Source organism: Ornithodoros turicata, chromosome 5 (assembly GCF_037126465.1).
Source record: "Ornithodoros turicata isolate Travis chromosome 5, ASM3712646v1, whole genome shotgun sequence".
Taxonomy (NCBI): domain Eukaryota; kingdom Metazoa; phylum Arthropoda; class Arachnida; order Ixodida; family Argasidae; genus Ornithodoros; species Ornithodoros turicata.
Window position 1 is genome coordinate 72,241,914 of NC_088205.1, and position 23,538 is coordinate 72,265,451.

The 23,538-nt window shown below is 44.1% G+C and overlaps 1 protein-coding gene across 4 annotated transcripts in view; it reads right to left on the reverse strand.

Annotated features, from left to right (window-relative positions):
- The window catches only part of LOC135394719 (transient receptor potential-gamma protein-like), a 228,440-nt gene that overhangs the window by 143,143 nt on the left and 61,759 nt on the right, over positions 1–23,538 (reverse strand). For all 4 annotated transcript variants that reach the window (XM_064625611.1, XM_064625610.1, XM_064625609.1 and 1 more), the window contains exon 2: positions 21,379–21,467. The gene's annotated coding sequence lies outside the window, so the exon portion shown is untranslated. The remainder of the gene's footprint in view (positions 1–21,378; positions 21,468–23,538) is intronic.

The following is a 23,538-nucleotide window of genomic DNA, read 5'->3' on the forward strand; positions in this document are numbered from 1 at the left end:
TTCCTATCCTCCTTTCCCTTCATTTGTTTTACATATAATGAGCCCTAAATTACGAGTCCCGGAGTAGCCAGAGTAGTTTGGGACTAACACCTGCATTCTTTTTTTTTTTACCAATCAGTCTGTCTATCTATCTATCTACCCTGTCGCATCATAATGAAACATTCTTACGTAGAAGGCTCCACTGCGGTAAGGAAGCGCGTGCTTCAAGTTTATGAGGTTCCTCCGCCGTGGATACCTCCGAACTCTCGTCAGCACCGTTCATTCGAATCATCGTCATGCTCAAGTATTCATCTTAAGTTTCTTTTTGGTATCTAAGCACTGCACGAGGGCACTTAAGCGTTAGAACTTGGTGGCAGCCTCGCTGTCCCGGATATAAAGCGTTTCAGGGGATTCAAAAGAGTCGAAAGGAAATTATAATTGGAAACATTGCTATCAGTGTCATTTTTATGTCATCATGTGACTTACTTAAACATTGTATTGAGTGTATTGCCAACGAGTAAGAGACAGAAGAAACACGAAATTTATTTTACTTTTATACATCGTTTTCATTTTTTTACTTTGCTGTTCACTATGAGTACAATATAGAGAGCGTTTTTTCTTTTTCGATGCACCAGTTTTATATGCATACACACACACACACACATATATATATATATATATATATAAAGCTATGAGAGCAGCATATATGGCGTTTTTGCATTTCAGTTTATGGCCAGGCGGACATCCTCTTGAAGAAAGTATGTAACTACAAGATGTCCTGTATTTACCTAAAATTAACTCTTACCTAATTACCTGCCTTTAGGGCAAACATGATATGGCAGAGTGGGAGACAGTCCTGTTTGAATGCCATTCCATTGTTTTAAAACTCCTGAAACGAGCATGTACGTCGAAATATTAATTTCCGAATTTCGCAGCGTAAATGGGCCGAAACCGAAAAGCGGGAATCAAAAACGCAGAAAGGACAAGGCTTCATGTCAGGGGGTCACGTGCTTTGAAGCGATCGAGGTGAATGGAGTGGGTGCTGATCTGCTGGCCAGACAAACCACTTTCCGGCCCAGATAAGCCTTGGCTTATCCTTTATTTCCGAATTCATTTCTTTTTTATTCATTTTATTTCTCTTTCGTTTACTTTTCTTTTTTCTTTGTGGAATAGCAAGCCGACGTCCCATTTGGCTGACCTTTCCCCCTTTTTCTTTCCTTTGGTCCAATAAATACATCCCCTCCGCCCCCCCCCCCCTCCCTCCGTCGGCGACGAGGCTGATGCGCCCCCTAGCGCGCTTTTTCGGAGCGGGCTCATTTGCATAGCAAAGTTCGACGACGTATATTTCAACGTACGCTCTTGTTTCTGGATTTCTTTCTTGATTTTTTTCTGGATTTGTTTCAAAAATAGAATAGCTTTCAAAGAGCACTGTCTCCCATTCTGCTATCGCACTTTTGCAGGAAATCCATTAATTAATAATTAATTATTTGTAGGTAATTATTCATCTAGCAGTTGCACACTCTCTGTGGATGTCCGCATGGCCCTATAGGTCAACTGCAAAAACGGCATGCGTGCTGCTCTCAGAGATTTTTTTAAATTAAAAATCTGGTGCAGCTAAAAAAAAAAAACTGTATGAATGTATGAAAGAAAAAAATGGCTTTCCTTCACGAATTTTTTGCGGACGATCTACCGAACGGACTTTTGTTCTGAAAACGGTTTTGGTATCTGGTGACCGAAGAGATCAGATGTTCTCATTGGAGCAACTTCGTAGCTTTTACAATTAAAAAGTTAATTATTGGAAGTTAACTAAGACATTGCCTTAGGAGTCTGTTAATACCCTCTACGGAGTGCCCTTCAGCATATGCTATATTGCAATTGATTTCATCTCGGAAAAAGTGATTGATATATTTTTAAAAAATCTGTTCACACTTAGCGTGGACACCCTGCTTATAATGGGCGTCGCTAATCTGGCCCTGAGAAGCCGTCATATGTCAAACGTTCCTCAGCGTTATTGTTGGGAGGGATGTTGTAAAACGGGGAGCACATACATCTTTTCTTTTCGACCACTCATTACATTCATTACAAAAGTGAGGCATCCGTGTCTGGAGTGACTGACACTAATCCGATCACCGCGCGTAGAATGATTTCGCAAACATTTAATGACCAGCAAGGGCCTGCCGTAACACCCCGCAACTCGCTGTGACACATTGGACAGGCGTCCCGCCGGATTTCACAATGGAAAGTGGCGCGTCCCGCTTTTCCTGCAAACGTGGACATACCATCTTACCACACACAACGTGTCCTGTACCAGGATGTGAAACGTGTGCCGCATATATAGGCGTTTTTTCGAGCGCTATTTGTGTGAAATGTAATGAGAAACGCGCTCTCTCTTTTTTTTTTTTTCTTTTTCTTTCTCAATATTCTTTTCAGCGCAATGCACAATCCTCTCTTGTTGGTGACGAACACGCAGACTGCTTCAGATTCCCCAGTCACATTATTTAGTACACATGACAGTTTTATTTGTCGTCCTGCTAGGATTTGTAGACATGGCAGAGAAATAGATAGGCTTGTCACATCGTCCTTGCCACTTCACATGATCGGCGAAAAACGGCGAAAAAATAAGCGCGGAAATGGATGTGTGTTTGCGACCCCATAATGCACTTTCCCCTGAGCAGAAAGTATTGCATAACCTAATCCACAGACATTGCGCATTGTAACGCATTCATTTGACACACACACACACACACATAAGTGGGATAATGATGTGGTGGGTCATTCTCCGCCGTTATGGCTGTACATCGCCCCATAGCGCTTGTGGAAGGGATGAGAAAGTGGTGATGATGGAAAGCTGTCCTATTAGAGTTCGTTCCATTAGTCCAGTGCTGGAGAGGAACTCAGCAACAGCTCGTAGGCCTTGCATCAGATGTGAGGGGCCCGACCATGGCCCGAGAATTTTGGCTAAGTCGAACTGGCGTTGACCGACGCGTTGGAGAGCAGTTTCCATGAGGGCGCGGTCGCGATCGCACTGTCCGCAGACCAGGAGGACGTGATGGAGGTCATCGCGCACATTCACCGCATTCATTTGAAACAGCGCACATGGTCTCCAGAAACGGTGGCAACCTGTTGTATCTGAGCGCATTGTTACGTGCAGAAATATATTACTGTTAATCTTGCGCTACAAGTCTCAGCGCTGACTGCTGGGTACAGTGGAGGATCCACGGGGGGGATCGCCCCCTCTAAGAAATGTCAGTTTATACATAGAATTTCCCTCTCTCCCCTCCCCCACTGCGCGCTTCATCAAGGAAACCACCCCACGAATTGAAACTCATCCTGCACGCGTGCAGAGAAACGTGATAACTACGGCCGGGTTTCCTTTTTTTTTTTTTTTTTTTGCCTATAAATGCCCATAATGCCTATAAACGCCTAAATGCAACATTTTCGGGTTGCCTGCCTTTTTATCGACTCCATTGAACTGTAGCCTTTTTAAATATTTTTGGACGCCATAACCGCCTTTTGGAGGTGTAAGTGCGAGTGCGCGGTGTAGGCTCGTGCTGAGTGCTGCATTTTGGTTTTCGTTTCTGCGTGTTTACGTCTATCGTGCCTTTTTTCTTTTTTTGCGTTTTGTTTCCTTCAGTACCTTGGTTAGCTAGAAAGGGTTCAAGTATCCATTTGATCAAAAGACTTGGCCTCTTTGGGCCTTTTTAAGATTTTTTCGAGGGCGGAGAACTAAAAGTATTATTCAATTTATCGCGGTCCCAGGGCGCTTCTGTATTTGTGCATCAGACGTCAAAAGCTTGTATGGCACCGCAGACTTTAGAGGAGCAAGTTTTCTTTTATGGAGCATTCTGAAACACCAACAAAGCCTGCCCGTTTCCATCGTTCTTAGTGCCAAAATTTTCGGGCCCTAGTGATAACACCAAACTAAGGAATAAGAAACCCGACATCACATGCAGCCACGTTCACGACAACATCCATCTTATTTTTCCAGTCCAGTCCAATCCAACATATGTCTGGTACGCGGGCCAAAATAGACTGTTTCGATGCCCGAGCTCATTACAAAGTTTTACAAGCGTCAACAACTTTCACAACGTCGCTCGTCTTGAGTTCCCAGACACCCAGCACCGCTACTGTATCGAAATTCCTATTGTCCAAGCCGTCGACCGAAAGAAAGAGAGATTTTGTCATTACGTCACTGTAGTCTTCGTTCGAGATTGATCCATTCAACTTCCCTTTATCTCGTTGCACATCCGCACACAAAAACAAAAAAGAAAAGCCGTTGTAACCCGAGGAGCTCGAGCCATTCTTTATCGAAATGCGCAAGTTTCGCTCATAAAAGGAACGTTTCGCTTTTTTGTTTCACCTCTACGGTCCACATTATTGCAATATACTATTAAAACGACGTTGGCAGAAGGCATCACATATTCCTTTTACGCAACCCACTCAAGCCCAAGCGTCTTACGCGTCGCTAACCCTAATAGCGCTTCACATCACGACAGCCACCTTTTCAATAAAGGCGGCACCGTTCACGCACATGTTTGGGAGCCCGGCTGAGACTGATTAATGCCCGGCGGTTGAATACGGCCATATAATAGCTTCTCGGCATTATGTAATAAAAAGCTTTTCTTCCTTCTTTCTTTCAGAAAGGGTCAAACATTTTGTCTCGAGGGGATTCGCTGGCAACTCGAGCGAGGCTCGCGAAATTGCCCTTTCAATGGCTCAACTTTTAGGGCAGCTCAGTCTTCTGATTGGGTTTAGCGCAGGAAGATTTTTCTTCTTCTTCTTCTTTTCGTCAACCTTACTTTCTAGTCAAAAAGATGGTGGACTTTAATCAGCTTTCTGTTTACTGTGGCGCAATGTATCAATCGACGTGATGAGGAACGCGACATTACTTGAAAATGAGGTTACGAAGGAAATATTTGTTTGTTTGTTTGTAAGGGGAAAAAGAGGAGAAATTGAAGGTTCGATTAACATCTTTACTCTCCATTAACTGGTTTAAATGGCAGTGAGCGGGTAGCCAAGGTTTGGTGGTACTCTTGCGTTTCACAGACCGAAACGCGTTAATGGGCTACACATGTGAACTATACAGGGTGTCCAAGGTAAGTGTGAACATATTTTTTAAATATATATATATATATATATATATCACTTTTTCCGAGACGAAATCAATTGCAATATAGCATATGCTGAAGGGCACTCCTTAGGAGGGCATTAGCAAACTCCTAAGGCAATGTCTTAATTAACTTTCAATAATTAACTTTTTTATTATAAAAGCTACGAAGTTGTCCCAATGAGAACATCTGTTCATTCCGGTCACCTGATATCGTAGCCGTTTCCAGAACAAAAATCCGTTCAGTAGATCGTCCGCAACAAATTCGTGAAGGAACAATGTTTTTTCTTTATTTTGTTCATTGGGCGCATCTTCCGAGACGTGTATTTCCTTCATCCCCAATGTGAGAGGGGGAAAGAGCACACTGTTGCCTCTTGCGTCCTGGAAAAAGATTAAAAGAAAACAGAAAATGCAACACAAGATAAGGGCAGCTCCGATAGAATCACCCGATACATTTGTTTTTCTTTTGTTTCCGCAAGTTAAAGCTCATCTTCGACGCATGAGGCGGCACTGTGCTCCTTCCTCCTCTCCCGTTGGGGATGAAGGAAATACGCGTCTCCGAAGACGCACAATGAACAAAATAAAAAAAAAACAGTGTTCCTTCACGAATTTTTTGCGGACGATCTACCGAACGGATTTTTGTTCTGAAAATGGCTATGATATCAGGTCACCGAAAGGAACAGATGTTCTCATTGGGACAACTTCGTAGATTTTATAATTAAAAAGTTAATTAAGACATTGTCTTCGGAGTTTGCTAATGCCCTCCTAAGGAGTGCCCTTCAGCATATGCTATATTGCAATTGATTTCATCTCGGAAAAAGTGATATATATATATATATATATATATATTTTAAATATGTCCACACTTAGCTTGGACACCCTGTACAGTTACACTTGAAGTTACACCTGCAGTGAAACTTGAAAAGACACCCGAAAACTTAACGTGTATTCATTACAAGAAATGCAATGCTTTCTTTTTTTCTTATTCCATGTGCAACGTTGGTTTGAAATGTGTTTTGACACTTTGCTTGTTGTGGTTATCGAATCACGGACGCATTGTACAACACGCCACAGGAAAAATTAATTATTTCCCTTATTCTTGTTGCTGTTATTGTTATTATTATCATTTGAGTGTCCTGGTTGACGTCTACCTCTGACGTCACGGAGGCGTGAGTTTCGGTCATTCTCATTGGTTCTCGAAGGCACGTGACATACCCCGGGGTCACTTCCTGGCAAAGATGCCCGAATATGGTGTCAGAGCTGGATGAATTTCGGTATTCGCCTTTCCGATATTCTCCGCGCGTATTGCTCCATTATGCTGTCAAACTTGGAACGTTTGCCTACATCGATGCACATAACCGTGCTTTAAACTTTTCCGGCATAACTTAGACACGTAGCGTGTCGTAACCTCTCTAAGCGTTTGGATGGAAACATTTTCGGAGGAAGCGACGCTGTCGTGCGAGGAAAAGGCGAACATCCTCAACGGAGATGTCGGTGGTGCTAACTTTCCGGGACCAGAACCAATCCCATGCTCCCCGACAGCTGCCGAAGAGAAAGCGCACAAAGTCTTTTCTGACATGAAAGTCAATAATAGCGAAAAATGCCTGCGAACTTTGTCGCTATTTTCGAAAGCGTTCAAACACGGCGAAGAGATAGAGCTGAGGCGCCGACACAGATGTTGCTAAGGGAGCTTGTAACTTGTTAGACGGAAATGTCGCTCCTTCACTTTGTCACGTCATCATGTTACGCCCTGAAAACGCGACCGACTGCATGAGGATGCGCAATCATTGCAATCTGTCATTGCTTACATTGACAAAAAAAAAACGAAAAAAAAAACAGAATGAGGTCAAACAATATTTTCCAGAGCTCGTACGAGATACTGTGATCTAATGACGGTTTCCCTTCTGTCGCCGCGCTTACACGAATGTGACAAAAGCGCATCGCATCTACAGGGTTAATTTAGCAAAGGTTACACATATCGATCGAGTCGTAAAAATATAAGATAACGTCTCTGGCGCTTCGAGCGAACGACTATCAGTCTGCAAAGTTAGAAGTTTTTCCCTTATTTTTTTCAGATGTTATTACTCTGTAGAAAAAAAAAGTTAGAAGCAAAGCAAATTCTCACCCCGTGCATTTCCTATGGCCTGTACCGCCCGCGAACCGCCATTTTTTTTCCCTCTGTGTGCTTCACGTTTGTATCACCACGTATAGGTGGCGTTACCTGGAGACGAAGCAAAACCAGAACCTATGGAACAACCAACAACTAGACGGACCAGATGCAGGTTTTCAAGGCAGCGCCATCTATACGTGCTGATGTGAACGTGAAGCAGAGAGAGCAAAACATGGCAGTTTTCGGCCGGTATAGGCCATAGGAAATGCATGGGGTGAAAATTTGCTTGGTTTCTACTTTTTTTCTACAAAATGATACCCTTTGAAAAGAAATAGCGATAAAACTTGAAACAAATGAGTATAAGTGTGCAAAGCTTGAAACGCCAGAGACGTCATCTTCCATTTTTACGACGCGATCGAAATGTGTAACCTTTGCTAAATTCACCCTGTAATTATCGCACCTCCTCGCACCCGTCCCGACCAGTGGACTGGTTGACTTGGCCCTTTTGGAGAGTGTTCGTTGCGATAGACCGGTACGATACGCTTTTGTCACATTAATGTAAATACAGCTTTTGTATATGCTGCTCACTTGAGGTTCGACCTACGCGGTGGTACGCATATTTTTTTGTTTGTTTGTCATTTGGATGTAATGGCAATTGTAGAAGTTGATGGTAATTCTACGAGAAGATTTACACGTAAGGTGTGTCAGCCTCGTGTGGTGACATTTGGAGGTTCGAGCTTTAGTTCTGGTAGTTTAGTTTGTTGGTATTCGATCCTTATTGCGACGGGCGGCTCATTATTTCGTTCCCCACATCACCACCAGCAATGGGGTAGAGTATCGCCCCTGGCGATCGATGAAACTCCCCATTCATCATCTTAAAAATAAAGTTGTTGTTGTTGTTGTTGTTGTTGTTGTTGTTAGTATCACTCACATATTTATACATATTATTTGGCTGTATTCGATGGGTGTCGATAGAAGAAAAATACGGATTTAAATTGTGTACCATCTTACTTCTCTGGTGTGGGATCTCTTAACATCCGCAATTGAGTGGCCCGTCAATGCGAAAATTTGTACTTTGGAGGAAATAGGAAAAACCTTCTCGACTTTGCTGCACCAATTGTAATCCAGCACTGCACATTTTTTTTTTAATATGTAAAAGGGGTTTGTATTTACCAACTGTTAAAAACTTACCCTTGAAAGCGATGTAAATTAGTTTGCATCCTTATTGCAGAAAGCCATTCAATTAATCTACGAATAATGGTTGTTTTACATTAACATTCCATGCAATTCTGTAATACTGTTTGTATGATTCTATTGGATCCATAGCTTTATAGGGCTACCAATCGTGTAGGCACGTGTTAGTGGCTGGACATACTACACTGTAAAGTTACTGCATTGAAACGCATTTTAAAGTGAGGTTTGAACATTCATTGAACAGTAAAGAGCAGCGGGCGACGAGAACCGACGTGACCAGAGCAGCGAGTGATGGCTATAGTTCTTCACCCAGTATCTAGCAAATGTCTCCACACCCTTCTTCAATAAAGTCGACGCTCCAAAACACAAAACGTAAGCGGGTTTCTTTAGAACGTATGACGGCTTTCAGGAGAGGAAAGCTAACGTTTAAGAAAAAAAAAAAAAAGGACCGACTGCCGAAAAAAAAGTAGCCGAAGATAAATCGCTTGGTCAACATTAGAAAAGAGAGACCACGACACGTGGATAGAACGGATGGCGATTGCGGTGTTTCCAGCACAATTCATATATTTCCGGTTTCGAGCGGCTTCGAAAACCAATTGCAGTTTGTTGTAGAGGAACAGCAAAACGGTTTATCTCCTATATTGCAACGGAACGGGACCGTACGTTGGGTGCGTATATAGCCGCAAAGAGCGGCGCGATTAGATCGTAAAGTCGCCCTTCCTGCGCTACATCAGTTCCAGAACAAGAATGTGTTGTTTATACTACAGGCACAGTTTCTCTCTCCCTCTCTCTCTCTTTCTCTCTCTTTTTTTAATCTTCTCTTCAGGTTTTGTTGTAAGTGTGGCTAGGAGTGGACAAAGGATTGGACAGGGAGCAGCAGATAGGACCGGAAGACATCCAGGGCAAGTTGGTGGACACAGTGTGACAGACTGTGTGTGTGACAGTGTATGTGAGTGACTGACTGAGTGTTTGTGGCACTCATTGTTCTTATTGTAGTTAGCATTTTTGTTTCTCTAATTGATCTGGAGTAGCCGGCTCTCGTAATGAGTGCCTATTTCTCCATTTTTTTATTTGTATTTTTTTTTTCTTATCAACCCAACTTAATTCAACAGCCAGGGTAAGAGCGCCATCCCAAACATTCGCCTGGAAATGTCCTATTCAAGACCTGAGAGATTCGCATCCAGCGCTGCCAATCATAGATTTGATCGCATGTAGTTTGCAGGCTATGGCAGGATACTTTCATCACTTTTGGTTGGCTCCATGTTATACATGTAAGTGTTAGGGGATGCGAGCTTTACAAAACTGACATGAAAACAGGGTTGGCTTCACCTCGTGCTCGTAAGCATTAGGTGAAGCACGCTTTACAGAGTCAACCTGTTTCTTTCTTTGTTTTTTTTTTTTGGGGGGGGGGGGGGGGCGGGTATATATTTTTTTAATACAAAAAAGAATAACGAAACGGAAGGTGGGAAGAAGAAACGGAAAGTCAGTCATATGCAAGGTACACTTGCTATGACACCAAAAAAGAAAAAATAAAAGAAAAAGAAGGAGAGGTAAAGAAGAGATAACTGAGAGGATGCGCGGCTAGGTTGGTGTAGATTCATACATGTCCTCAAGCCCAAGGTTTTCTTGCACTAGGAGGAAAAGAAGACTGGACAAGAAGACTGGACAAGAAGAAGGAGAAGGGAGAAGACAAACTCGGTGATTTGTCACATATATTTTGACGTTTTTGCGAACGAACCAGTTAGCTCGAATTCGTTAATACATTTTTTAAATCTCTACTGATTTCGCAGTTTTCGCTCGGCTTATATTGCACGCAATTTGCGAACCGTTGCCGCGTATCTATGCTCACACTTGCAGCAAGATTTCGCACTAATAATGCGCTCGTCGTCCATATTGCGTCCCATGACAACCAATGCCAACCGTGATGTTTTCAGTGCCTCCACAAAAAAAAAAAAAAAGCAAATGACGAGAAATGGCACGCAATTCAAATATAGCTCTCTCGTTGGAACGCCCTACTGCTCTCAGCTCAGCGAGAACACGTCCGTGTTACTGTCGCATGAGAACCAGCTCTCGTCAAAATGTGTAACACGTTCGAAGAGTAGTGTAAGTCTCAAACGCCGTCTGGTTGCCGGTTTTCAAAACATTTCTCTCGAGCGTATCTGACAGCAACGCCATCTGGCACAAGTAAGAACGGGGATGGAAAACAATTGTAAAACAAGAACGTTTTTGAAATATTGGCACCCGTCTCGCGTACTTCGATGAAAAGCATGGAGGAACAAAAAGCACAAGAAAAAAAAGTCGGTCATCCCCTGGCGCGGCACATTGTCTCGAGTGACAAGAAGCTTTCGATTTCTTCCCGAAGACATGGCCACAATGCACAGTTTTTGTTTCGTTATCTTGCTTTTCCCTAGTTTTGATTTACGCCTGTCCTCGGCATCGAGCTAGAAAGAGAAGAACAATAAAAAACAAAAACAAAAAAAGCGCTTAGATGGGGGAAACATTTTCTTGACGATATGTTATATGAACGTGTGAGAGTGAACCGCGTGGAAGGTTAGACATCATTAGGTCTGCCGTCAAAACAAAAACCGAAAGCACTCAGAGTGAAACTTGACGTATGTGCCTGGAGTGTCGTGGCTTTCAAAATTCACCTTTCGCTACAACAGGAGCGTAGTTAACGCAAGTACTTTCCTTCAAAGTCAATTCTATAGTATCACACTAACTAATGGGACGTCGCATTAGCTTAAGCGGCGATAAGCGGATTCTGATGACCTCGCTAAGTTGAGTGATGAGGTTGGAACCAAGCATTCTGTGTTTAGGCAGGATTGACTGGTTTTACGCCTTCCTGCGCGTGCTTTACGCGTCCTGCAACGAAGGTTGGGACCCATCAAACCACTGAACCCTATACGACTCACGTGGTCCTGGAGGTCTTAATCGGATTGACAATTTCACTACTAAGTTACTGGGCGCACGTTCGGATATGCTTAATGTATACGGCATATAGCTCACGAATATGAGACTCCGCTGAGACTTGTGAAAGGCGTGTGTTGGCACAGGACGTATACTGCGTCTAAATACAACAACAAACCCCACTGTGCTCCACTCCTTTATGCTGTCCTCTCTCCATCTGTCTACGTCTGTACGCTGCTCACAGCCACAGTTCCTTCGCGGCGCAAACACGGAATAAAAAATGCGTGGCTTATTGCGTCCCCTCTTTCCATTTTGTTTCCTTCCAGTAACGGAAGGCCATGGCATGATGCAGTAGAAGCACAGCCTGCTAATTTGAGAAGGTCGCGTTCGAGGCTTGATGGCTGTTGATTGAACGCAAAAGCTCATTGCTCTTTAGAATTTCTTGACAATAACATCACCATTTGATCTCACTTATGAGTAAGCATATAATCTTTCTCTTCTTTACATTGTGGTAGCGATAGCCAGAAATGCGTTCGCGTTATCTTTGATGCTTGTTGATTGTTGACTTTGGTAAAGGAGTTGCTCTCCGGGATGAGGAGGATCAACTGGGGGCGTTGCTTTCGGGCTTCAAAGGAGCGGTAACGCTCGCGTTAGGGAGACTCATCTGGGGTACTCAGTTCGACGGGACTCGACTAGAAGATGCGGCTGATAGGCTGGGCGCTTCTGGGCTTGGGGCGATAGCTTAGTTCGTTCTTGGGCGATAGATATGTGAGTTCGTTCTTGGCTGTGCGCGGTATTGTTGGCTCTGGATCTGAGCGGTACGTAATAAAGTATCTGGATTTCCTATGTTTTTTGGGGGGCGTCGTTCCTCGCAGATAGAGCGGAGGGTCTTCCCCTGGGTGGGTTCCCCCTGCCTGGTGATGGCAGTGAGATTTCCACAGCATCCATGCTGAGCTGATAATAATATTTATTATTATAACAACAAGTACAAGCGAAAGGTACAGGGAAATACAGCAATATGCGCACACCATAATAAAGATCTCTTACGGACTGCATAACATAGGAATATCTGCTTGACTATCTCCTATACGCATTGACTACAGAGGGACATCGGCGGATTTCTGTCATTTGTGACTTTGGCCGGGTCCAATTGGAGAATGAATGAGAAGCCTCTTGTGAACCATCCACAAAGCTCCAGTCCGAGGAACTCTGCTATATATAGCGTACCTGTTCTGCACGGAATTTCACAGACGCAAGATCAATGACTTCGGCGCATTCGAGCACGGACCTTAAGGATATGTCTCGGCGTCCCAAGGGCAGCGGAAACGCGGATGATGATAGCAGAAACCCGCGAAATACCCATTGAAGTCTTGCGATGGAGAAAGACTATTCGCCACTATAGTTGCGCCTCACAGCTCACCACCGACGCCATCCACTAATAGCAAGAGGTTGCCGCCGGAAGCTCTGTCGATCTCACTGTCAATTCCTGGTCTTAACGTCAAAAGACACCAAGTGCCTACATCAGTTCTCAAACAGCTATGATGCGTAGTCGATATGCTGGCCACATAGCAGTTTTCACTGATGGATCCACCAGCCTGGAATGCTCATCGTCTGCATTTTTATCCGACGGACGAACGATTTTTCACGGACGATGTGTCGCATGGATACCGTCTCTCATACCGCATTATCAATATCTGCTGAGCTACATGCTAACCTGTTTTTTCTGCGAAAACGATCGCGTGACGCTCCGCGGACCTGACTATATAGTTTACACGGATTAAAACTGGGCTCTTCAATATATTACCAACATGGGGATTCGTGGACCGCTCGTCCAGTCGTTACTGATATCCTCCACCAAGTTCAGTGTCTAAGCGATAACGGTCATCAAATATCCCTGCAGTGGGTCCCGGTTCACTGTGGTTTGAGCGGAAACGAGGAAGCTGACAGAGCGGCAACGACTGCCCATCACTCTCGGACGGTCGTACCAATGTCGGCAGGAGATCACGTTTGAGTGAGCTCATCCAGCCGACAGCAGTGAAGTGGGGACATCACTGACAGGCCTCTCATGTATTCGGTGGATCCAAATTTGTCTTTCTCAGTTCCAGACCGTTTACCACGCTATTTTACGTCCCTCCTGTTCAGGCTTCGTCTCAATGTAGCCTTCACTCCTCAATTCAAGTACCGGATCGGATACCGTGACAGCAGCCTATGCTCCAAATGCGACAACATTGGCGACGACACACGAACATTGGCGGCATTGAGATTGACACATTCTTGATAGAATATGAGCTCCACGAAACGGAGAGGCGGCTACTCTGTGCTCAGTTGAATACTCCTAGCAGGCAGACACTCAGTCTGGCTTTTTTATTGGCCTATCCCAGAAGCTTGTGCAACACCGTCGAGGTCTCGCAGTTCCTGGAAGTTCTGGTGTATACCGCTTTGCTCCAGACGCTGTCGTATTTTTGTTTTGTTTTTTGCCTTCGTCTTTCTTTTGATCGGCGTAGCACAGCCAAAAGAGGACAGCTCAATTGTTCCTAAACCCCTTGTACATAGCTCATCCTCATCTCATCTCTCACATCTGATGTTTCGCGTGTAATGGGCTAGTGTACGGGTCTCCAGCGTCTAATTACCCCATGTCATAGTCACGATTTGTCTGCTGTTGTTGACTGCAAGAAAAGAAATTTGTAGCAGTTTTCCTTTTCTTTTCTTTTTTTTTTTCTGGACCTGTTTCGATCAAGCTTCCGGCTCAACTTTTCCTGTCAAGTGGGTTTCCGGTGTAGCGGAAGGACGAAGGACGCCTAAAGTACCAAAACTGACTAGGAAGAATGAGTGCGAAGCATCGGTTCTTATTTCGTTTCTCGGGTTCGTTTCTGTGACAGTGGCTCAGAACACAGTCTCTATCTGCATTCTTCAATGTTTCAAAGACAACTGCTTTTGATAGCCAAGTAGTCAACCGAAATATCTAGGAGCCACGAGGACAAGAAATAGCCTTTTTTGGAAATAGTAGCAAGAGTTACGCAATCATGAGCTCTACGACAGCATTCGTCTTCAGAAGCCCTTCCTTCCACTTAAACAGCAGACAGATACGTTCCTCAATAATGCCAAACCGCACAACCATTTTAAAAGGCCACTTCGTCTCAAGTTTCGGTACACGATTTTATTCGCGAGCAAACATTGATGACCCTTCACCCCCAGTGGAACACCGACATTTCTCTCAGAATGCCAAAGGGTATCGTCTCTTCTAGCGCTGCACATTCCCCTAATCCTTCACAGGCTACAGGCGACATCGCAGAAGCGAGGCACGAGGAAAGCAATATAAACCGGGTTACAAATAGGCCAAGGGATCAACTACCTCCCACGCATGAAGCTGCGCCAAGGGGAGCCAATGTCCGACCTTGGATAATCTGCACTACAGCGGAATACAACGACTTCGTCTTGACGGATTCTGGGTTGCGATATTGGTTCAGGGAGTGACCGCTTGGGAAATCTCTGCGTAGAGCAATGAAATCATCACACCAGGGATCGAATGAAGTGGTGCTCTACCGTCCTATGCTTTCTGCTCGTAAACAGTGTCTAATAATAGGAACCGACTTTGCAATATAGTATTATGGTTCTGCCATAAGACACAACAAGAGCACACTGCACGACGGGTGGTCTACTCCATCCATCGGGAAAGTAGCGGACTATGTCCTCCCTTTTCTATAACCGTATTCGACCTACAAGAAAGGCAGGAAATGTAGTCCGTCAACTCTAACGAAGTTACGCCGCCGAATAAATTATACTGCAGCGCCACCAAGTGCCGTCTGTAGGACGCCTATAGTTGAGATGTCGGTGCACTACTGGTCGCGACGTAGAGTGCAGAGACTAGCTATTGCAGCCATTAAGAGGCGTCGCGGTAAGTACGTTGTATTTAGATTGGACCTCACCTGAGAAAGAGATGTGAAGGCTACATTATGAACTGTACTGGATACAAAATCGTCAGCATGGAACAAAATCGCGGTCGCACCGTTGGCTGGCTACCAGAGAAAGGAAGGGAAATCTAGAGGAGGAGAATTATGTTATTGCGCACGGTACGTGTTTCTCCCTCTGTACGACGCGTCACGACGACAACAACAACAAATATAAACGGAGAAGCGATGATGAGATGGGATGTTTCCCGGTGGTAGCCACAGGACACGTCATGCGTTTCCTGTTTGATGCCATAAACCACACTGTAAACTGGAAAACACCATTATGGGTGTAAATGGCTTGTCCTATAACTGACACCTCTTTTTACACCGTACATGGTCTGTCTTTCTGTATGAGGCCTTTGAAACGTTAACGAGCGCAATGTCGGCGTCAAAAAAAAAAAAAAAAATTGTCGGTGTAGTGTAGTGGCAGCACATTTGACCGGTAATCAGAGGAGACGATGACAATACGAGGAGATCAACACGCACGAAGCGTCTTGTCCGCCTCGTTCACTTCGCGCGTGTTCGTCTCCCCTGTCTGTTTCAGTTCCTCGCACTCTATGTATGAAGCCTCTAGATTCGTCTACCGGTTCATCTTTACTCCGAATCACGAATAGATTGCCATCTTCTTGGTACTTTCCCGTGTTGCTTCAGCCCGTCCACGTTACTGCTGTATACAGGGTGTTCAAAATTAAGCTTTCACGAGCGCTACGCAAACACAGCGAAGACAGGAAACCGGATGATAACTTTACGCTAGTTGTGTAAGAAACACGTGCTGCTAATTATGTAGCACCTGTTTCTTACTCAAGGAACAGAAAAATAGCGCCAGTTTATCTTTTGTTCGCTTATTTATAAAGTGCTAGTGAAAGCTTAATTTTGAACACCCTGTATACGATGTCCTTCTAAGGCGGGCGACACATGTCACTTTGTCAATTGTTTTTATTGTAACTACACGAACAGTAGTAGTTTGAGGTATAAAATTGTGAAAGCAACAGTTATCAATTGCTTCAGCGTAGTCGCCACCTTGACACTCTTCGGACGCTAGAGATTCTCCATGCGGCGTTCACGATAACGCCCACCGTTATCAACCGCGCATAAAACATGCCGGGCGCTCGGCCACTTCCACTGCATGTACACCTCCCGTCAACCTTAATAATAACACCGGAAAAATTATGGCCTCGTTCCCGAGCGCGATTACAGCACCCCTTGGGGCCATGAGGAAATCTTAGTTGAACAAAATTATTCTTTTAGTTTAACGCAAGGATTTTGTTCATTTAACATTCCTCCAGTGCCCCCAGGGTGGCTGTTATCGTGCTCGCAAATGAGACCCAATTTTTTCCCCAGTGTTACTATTAAGGTGGACGGGAGCTGTACGACGTCTCACGGGACTACGTGAAGCAGTATGCTCTTAAAACAGAACCTCACCGCATATAACCATATAACGCGCTCTTTGCCCATCATAATCGCGAATAACATAATTCCTGATACATTGAAAATGGGAGTCGTACGCCTTTTTGTACGCCTGACACTTACGCCCTTCCGTTAATTGCTACAAAAAGGCGTACTCCCCGGGCTTCCCTCCCTCAACTCAGCAATGATCACGGTACCCTTCTGTGCAATGGTCAGCGTACCACTATGCGGTTAAATGATGTTTTAAGAATGCAGACCAGAAATGGAGCTTCTTCTCGGTGTCGCTCCACGAGGATTTCGTTTTTTCTTTTGACACATTTTTTCATTACGTTTTTTACGTTAAGCTTTTCGCGACAACCCCCCCCCCCCCCCCCAAAAAAAAAAGAAAAGAAAGACGCATTTTACTTTAAAGAATAAAGACATTTCTCCGATAATGATGCCTAGACACAATGGACGACGAGAGGCATCCACCATCGACCGTTAGGCCTACATAGTCCACGCGAAAAGGGATGGAAAAAGAGAACCGCGAAACCGAGAGCGATCTTTTGTGCGAGTTTCGGTGGAAGGTCGTCGTCTCTGGTCTACGCTTTCCCAGTTCAACGCGCAAAATGCCTGCCGTTGGATGCGCACAGAAAATAAAAAGCTGGTCCATTAACGGCTGCCTACTCGTCGTACCGCTCTCCGCATGCTTCGTCGTGTTCTGCTCGAAATTGAGCCGTGCAGCGCCGCGTCCGTGTGTTTTTTTGACTTCGTTGTTGATTAATGTCCTACGCGTCCTTCAGAATGTGTTGAGAATAGTTTGGAGAAATGTGTACATAATTAAAAAGGGGGGGGGGAAGCGTCGAACTATGCCAAGGACGCGTGATTTATTGCGAGGAACGGTGGCTGGGATGTTTAATGATGCAGAGCGAAAACATCGAACAACAAATAACCGTGACACACGCGGCAAAATATTAAGAGAAATTGTTGAAATATGTTATGATGGAAATTAGTTTCAAGTGTCTCTATGGTAAGTATCTCGACCTAATTTATGTCATTGCAATTTGCATGCTTAAATTGTATTCCGGCAAAATATTTTGTTCTCTATACGTTGCGCGGAAGTATTCGCTCCGACATCGTACGGTGTCGGCGCGCTGCGGAGAAAGAACGAACTACCGTAGTGTGGATAGCTTCCCGGCGTCGTCTGCTTTTACATGTTTATTCCGCATCCAGTGCAGCGGGTGGAGCATTGTGGAACCGAACAGTATCGTACCATCGCGGCACAAGTGATCTTTCGGTGAATACACGCAAGAATTACGGGAAAGAACCGTCAGCTCCGAACATCGGCCGGCGTGTTATCCACATTAGAAAGGCGACGGTGTCGCCCCCTATAGGTCGATCTCACAGCGAATAATAAGTAAAATTGAGATATTACGATCGAGCAGTATGACGCCACAATGTGCCCAATCTGCCATGCAAATGGCAACATTGGTCATCATCACAACGGCTGGCAGTCTTCCAATGAGGGGAAGAGAGCGAAGACCGAGAGGATGCGTGCCCTGTTGCTAGGAAACACACGCCGGAGAACGTCGTGACATCACCTGCCCTTGTAGAGTCCGCAATTATTAAGTTTTATGGATTATTTCCAAATATTAGTGGAAGTACGAAATGTTCACTAATAACTGCGCTGGCAGATATGGGGTATGTGATAATTTACTGATCGTATGTATCATGTATGATGTATGATCTCTATACTATAATGTATGAGATCACATATTATGATGTATGATCATACTATCGTACCCATCGTACCGTATTACAAGGCAGGTTCTACCAGACCGGGCGAACAACAATACCAGGCACCAATCATGTTGGCTTCAGTTCAAACGTGAGTGCATCATGATTTGGCCTGATCATGATTTGGCCTGATCATGATTTGGCCTGGCATGATTTGGCCTGGCATGATCATGATTTTTTGGCCTACTACCCCAAGACACAATGGTCACTACATGATACGAAATAATGAGGTTACGGGTGAATAATGGTCCAAGTCCGATATCAGCAGACTACACACAAACGCATGAAACTGATATGCGTTCAGTGTGAAAAAGACAAAAGCATACATGACGTTCCTATGGCGATTTCAGACACATCAAACCACCTTATAACATCACACCACAACCACCACCACTCATTTTCAGAGTCCGCTCTGTAAGTAAAGAGGGAAGAAGAGGTTCTACTCTTGCACGTTGGACGCACAGATCGAGTTGGACAGGTCGAGCTGGACGCATAGAACCAGCGTTTAGTGTTGCGATTATCCTCCGATGAAATATTTTGTTACCTCATTACCCAGTCGTCGCAGGTCATTTGCAGATGCCTCATTCTCATCACGTTGATCAGGGGCATTGTAAAGGGACTGCGGACCATGGTGCAGACTCTATGCCTCCACCCATCGAAGCGAACATACTAGATGATGTACAGTATAAGCCCAAATTTAGATAGTCCACGACGCGTCATTTTTCTAGGCAGCATTACACACACAGACACACACATATTGGATGACGACGAGGCGGTACACTGCCCTATTGCTCATTGGGAACGGATAAGGGGATGATAATGGGGGGAGCACTTTCACAGATTCGTCGTCAGACCTGTGGAGCGCTAGAACACCGCAAGAAGTCTAAGACCTTGCATCTGGTGGACGGCGTTCGATCACCGTCCGCGAGCCTTCGCGAGGTTGAACGGCCGTTTGTCAACATTACAAGACCGATGGTGTGACTGCAATAGATGGAGTGGTCGTAATAACGGTAACACAATAGAAGACATTTTGATGGGCTGAAGGTGTTTGGGTTGTCTGCTCTCCTTCGGCAGACTCCAGAATGTTCAGTTACAGCTTTGCTTAGGGTCATACAGGAAGTACAATAATTTAACACCTTGCTAGAGCCATGTGCGGTTACATAATCGTTCAGCAGTTGCTGGTCTCCTGGTAATTGGGTCCTATACACCTACATATTTTTCGTTGCCATCATCGTCATCCTCCTCCTCATCATTATCATCTTAATTGCTGTCATTGTCCTCGATGACGTCATCAAAATCATCATCATTACACTACCACCACGGGCAAGATCGTGAGTTCTTTCACAAAATAAACAATGTCGCACAATTTATCCGAGCGAGCTTTTTAATAATGCCTTCTAAACGCACTCTTTGCGTTTTTCCTCGCTGCTCAACATCCCGAAACAGTATCGCGTGACGTTATGAAGCTTATTTTCTTATTAGAGACCTTACAACGAGAAATAATGACGGCCATCAACGCAGCATATTGAATACGACGCAAAACAATAATTTTGCAGCATCTTATAAATGAGAAGAAACATTGCCCATTGATGCAAATAAACTCAGCCGAAACGTGAAAAAAAAATAAAAAAATAAATAAAGGAAAAACGTGAAATCTTTTCGCAGTGAAATAACAAAATTACACACAGGGTGGTCTTTAACTTGCAATCCCGATTTTCAAAATCCCTTCGTCCGCGTCAAAACAAAACTTCTGGCTGAACTAGCAAAATCCAAACACGCATGGCAGGAACCAACGCAGGTGAAATGAACAACAACTGAACTTTCTTTACAGCACTCGCACGCGATACCAAAGAACAACAGCGCAGGCCCAATCCCTTTAGGATCACGGATGTTTGTTTGACCGCCTTCTCCTAGATTTGCTTCTTACCGAAAAAGTGCGCTTCGCCGAAGGATTTGATACAGCTACGCTCCCGTCCGCGTACTGTTTTTCCTTGTCTGAATCTAAGAATGCAGGACTGCCACGAAAAGGAAACATTAGGTGACACGTGGACTATCGTTGCACACAAACGCGGATTGTAACAAAACTGAACGAATGGTTCTTTGCCTCGTGTGACATCTATGGAAAGTCGTATATTGTTCCGGTATACCGCATATCATTGATATAATTAACAGAAGCAGTTTATTCGTGTCGGGCGAGCAGACTGTGGTACTGACGAGCATCCGGTGGCGGTCGGGTGTCACGACCTGACGTATTTCGAATGTAACATATCACAAAAATAGCCGCGCTGCGACATATACGGGCACATTATACACAAAGCCGGCCACAAAAAAATAAAATAAATAAAATAAATAAAAAGAAGAAGGAGGAAAAACTTAAAGGAGCACAGAGGTGACCCCCAAAATATTTTTTTCTGTTTTCAGTGCAGAGGATTCCTGTGAACGAACGCCCAGCGCAGGTGACCTACAGAGCGAGCGCGAGGGCTCTGATCCGCACAGCTTTGAAAAATCCTTCTCCTCCCGATAAGAGCGCATGCAGAACGAGAGGACGCCGTGACGTATGCTACTCCTCTCACGTGACCAGTGACGTACAGCGGCACAGCTGAAGCACGTATAAGCGGCGCGTGAGCTTCGAAAAAAAAAAAAATCACGTGACATTCACACTGCACGGCAGCAGCATCCGCGGCTACTTTTTTCGACTGTTTTTCTTTTTCTTTTTTTTGTAAATTCTACTGCACAGCTATAACGCACCGCAGAGCAAAAATATTTTGCATGGTGACTCCAGGTGGCTTGACAGAGGAGGCAGGATTTTGAGCTATGTTAAATATCACCACATGTCATGTCATGTGAAATTTACTTCGCATGCCTTTTTTCTTTTACATTCGCACCGGTGCCACGTCGACAATAATGCAGTATGTTACTGCCACTAAGAGGAAAGCTTAGAAGCATACCATGGCCCGATGAAACCATGGGAAAATGTTCCTTCAGATTTTTTGGTTTTAACTGAAGATGATTCCGTTTGCGTCCTCCGGGTTTTGACCTGCCAATGAAGAAAAGCCCTTATTACAATCTGGTCTGCTGGAAGGAGCTGATGGTTTTACAAAATAGGTAATTTAATGAACAGTCCTCACATATCTTTTCAATCAGTCAATCAATCAATCAATCAATCTTATCGATTGGTTATTTCAATCAATTGATTTTTCAATCAGTATGGATGACAGGGTAACAAAAATCAAGAGAAAGAAGATGCAAGTACGACAATAGTTAGAGAAATAACGTTGATTACAAATGCATTACATTTTGGAATTAGAAATGAGAGAAAAATATGGAGATGTTAGTCCCGACCCCGTCAGGACTGGCTACTCCAAAACGACTTTGGAGTGGAAAAACAAAGCCAGAAAAAAAGAGTGCGTTACATATACATTTGCACATGCAAATACATTGCATTACAAATGCAATATCAGAGTACCAACGAGCCGCAAGATTTTTACCACTCGATCTCTCGGAACTACAAAGGTATACTAAAAATTATTAATCGTGATTCCTCTTCTGAGGTGTAAAATATTTCCCTTTGTTGAAGGACAAGCCGTCTTCACTTCGTATTGTACGATGCGATTAGACTAGCTTAGATGGGTAAAAGACAAGAGCAATGTACAAGACCCACTCACCGTCCTACATACACTATGAGGATGCAAGATAAATAATAGTCGGAACACAGTAGACCCGAGACAAATATACCAAGGGTAATCAATAACGGAACTTGACAGACCGATTTCCAATTCAAGTCGCTGGTGACTCACTAGAAAAGAAAAACGAAAAAAGAAAATGGAAAAAATTCTTTTTGTGGTATGCAATGCATTGAACGAAAAAAAAAAAGCTCTTTCGAAGTCACATATTTTTTATATTCTCTTCTCCAGCACGCTTCAATCTGTTTCAACGAAATCGATGTTGGCAATCTACCTTTGTTTCTTGGAAAGGGCGAGAAAGCCGAGGGACATCTTATTCGACACCCCTGATGCGACACCTGACACCCCTGGTTCGACAGTATAACTATTTCTTTAAATCGCCGTCCACCTTCTAGCCAGCGCTATACTGTCCTTAACCACGCTAGTGGTTTCTTTGTGCACACCTCTATCAATAGGGTAGAAGTACCTGAATGTAAACGTAATTTTACAGAAGAATTGTGATGAAAATCCGAACCAAGCTGAGGAAGTGAAAAGGCACTTCACGTCAAAACGATTTTTTTATAACTTTGTTCTAGAACCACCTACGACAGGGAATTTATGTTCCGGCTCTGCTACGTGTTACGTAGCTATTATGCCTCTATGTTAACCATTCCACCCAGATTGAAACTGAAATCTTGCCGGCTTAGCGTAGCTAGTTCGACTTAGTCGCGTCTCACATCCCCATTTTTTTTACTACATCACCATCACCATAGCTGACAAAAAACCGTGTTGGAAGCAGACAGATCAGCGTAGACGACATCTTTTTGTTTATATTGATTTTAGGTATATTTTTTCCAGTGCCTATGAGGTTAGAATTCTCCTTTGAGACACCTTCATATTATGAGTGATCAAAGGAAACGAAGCATGAAATGCTTTTTTTTTTCTTCTGTTTTCTTTTTCTGAGCGCTGCAAAAAAAGTTTCTGAATTTTCTTTAAAAAAATCTAGCCTGAATAAGCAGTAGTAGTGAAAACGATCTACCACCACGCAAGATACATTTCACGTCAAATGGACAGTTCCTCGCCGGGCTATACGGTTTAAAAACGTTAGGGGAATCCCATGAATGCTTTAACGGTGCCGCGCCTCCTTAAACGACACCTGGGAGGCTTGGTATGAGAGTTTGATATCGTTCGCACGGTGGCCTATTACCCAATGAAGTTTCCCCAACAATACGAGACATTAAGACTGCAACCTGTATAGAAGCCTTTGCATGTCAACATTCGTTTCACCGGCAGCCACCCTGTATTCATACTGTCCATATCGTGCGCGTTGTCCACCCAGCGAGACTATACTGCCGATATCAATACGTCAGGGAAAAAGAGGTGTTGCGATCTGAAAACACACAGTAGCCCCGGAATGAGATGAGTCCCCTTCTGCAGAGGGTATCG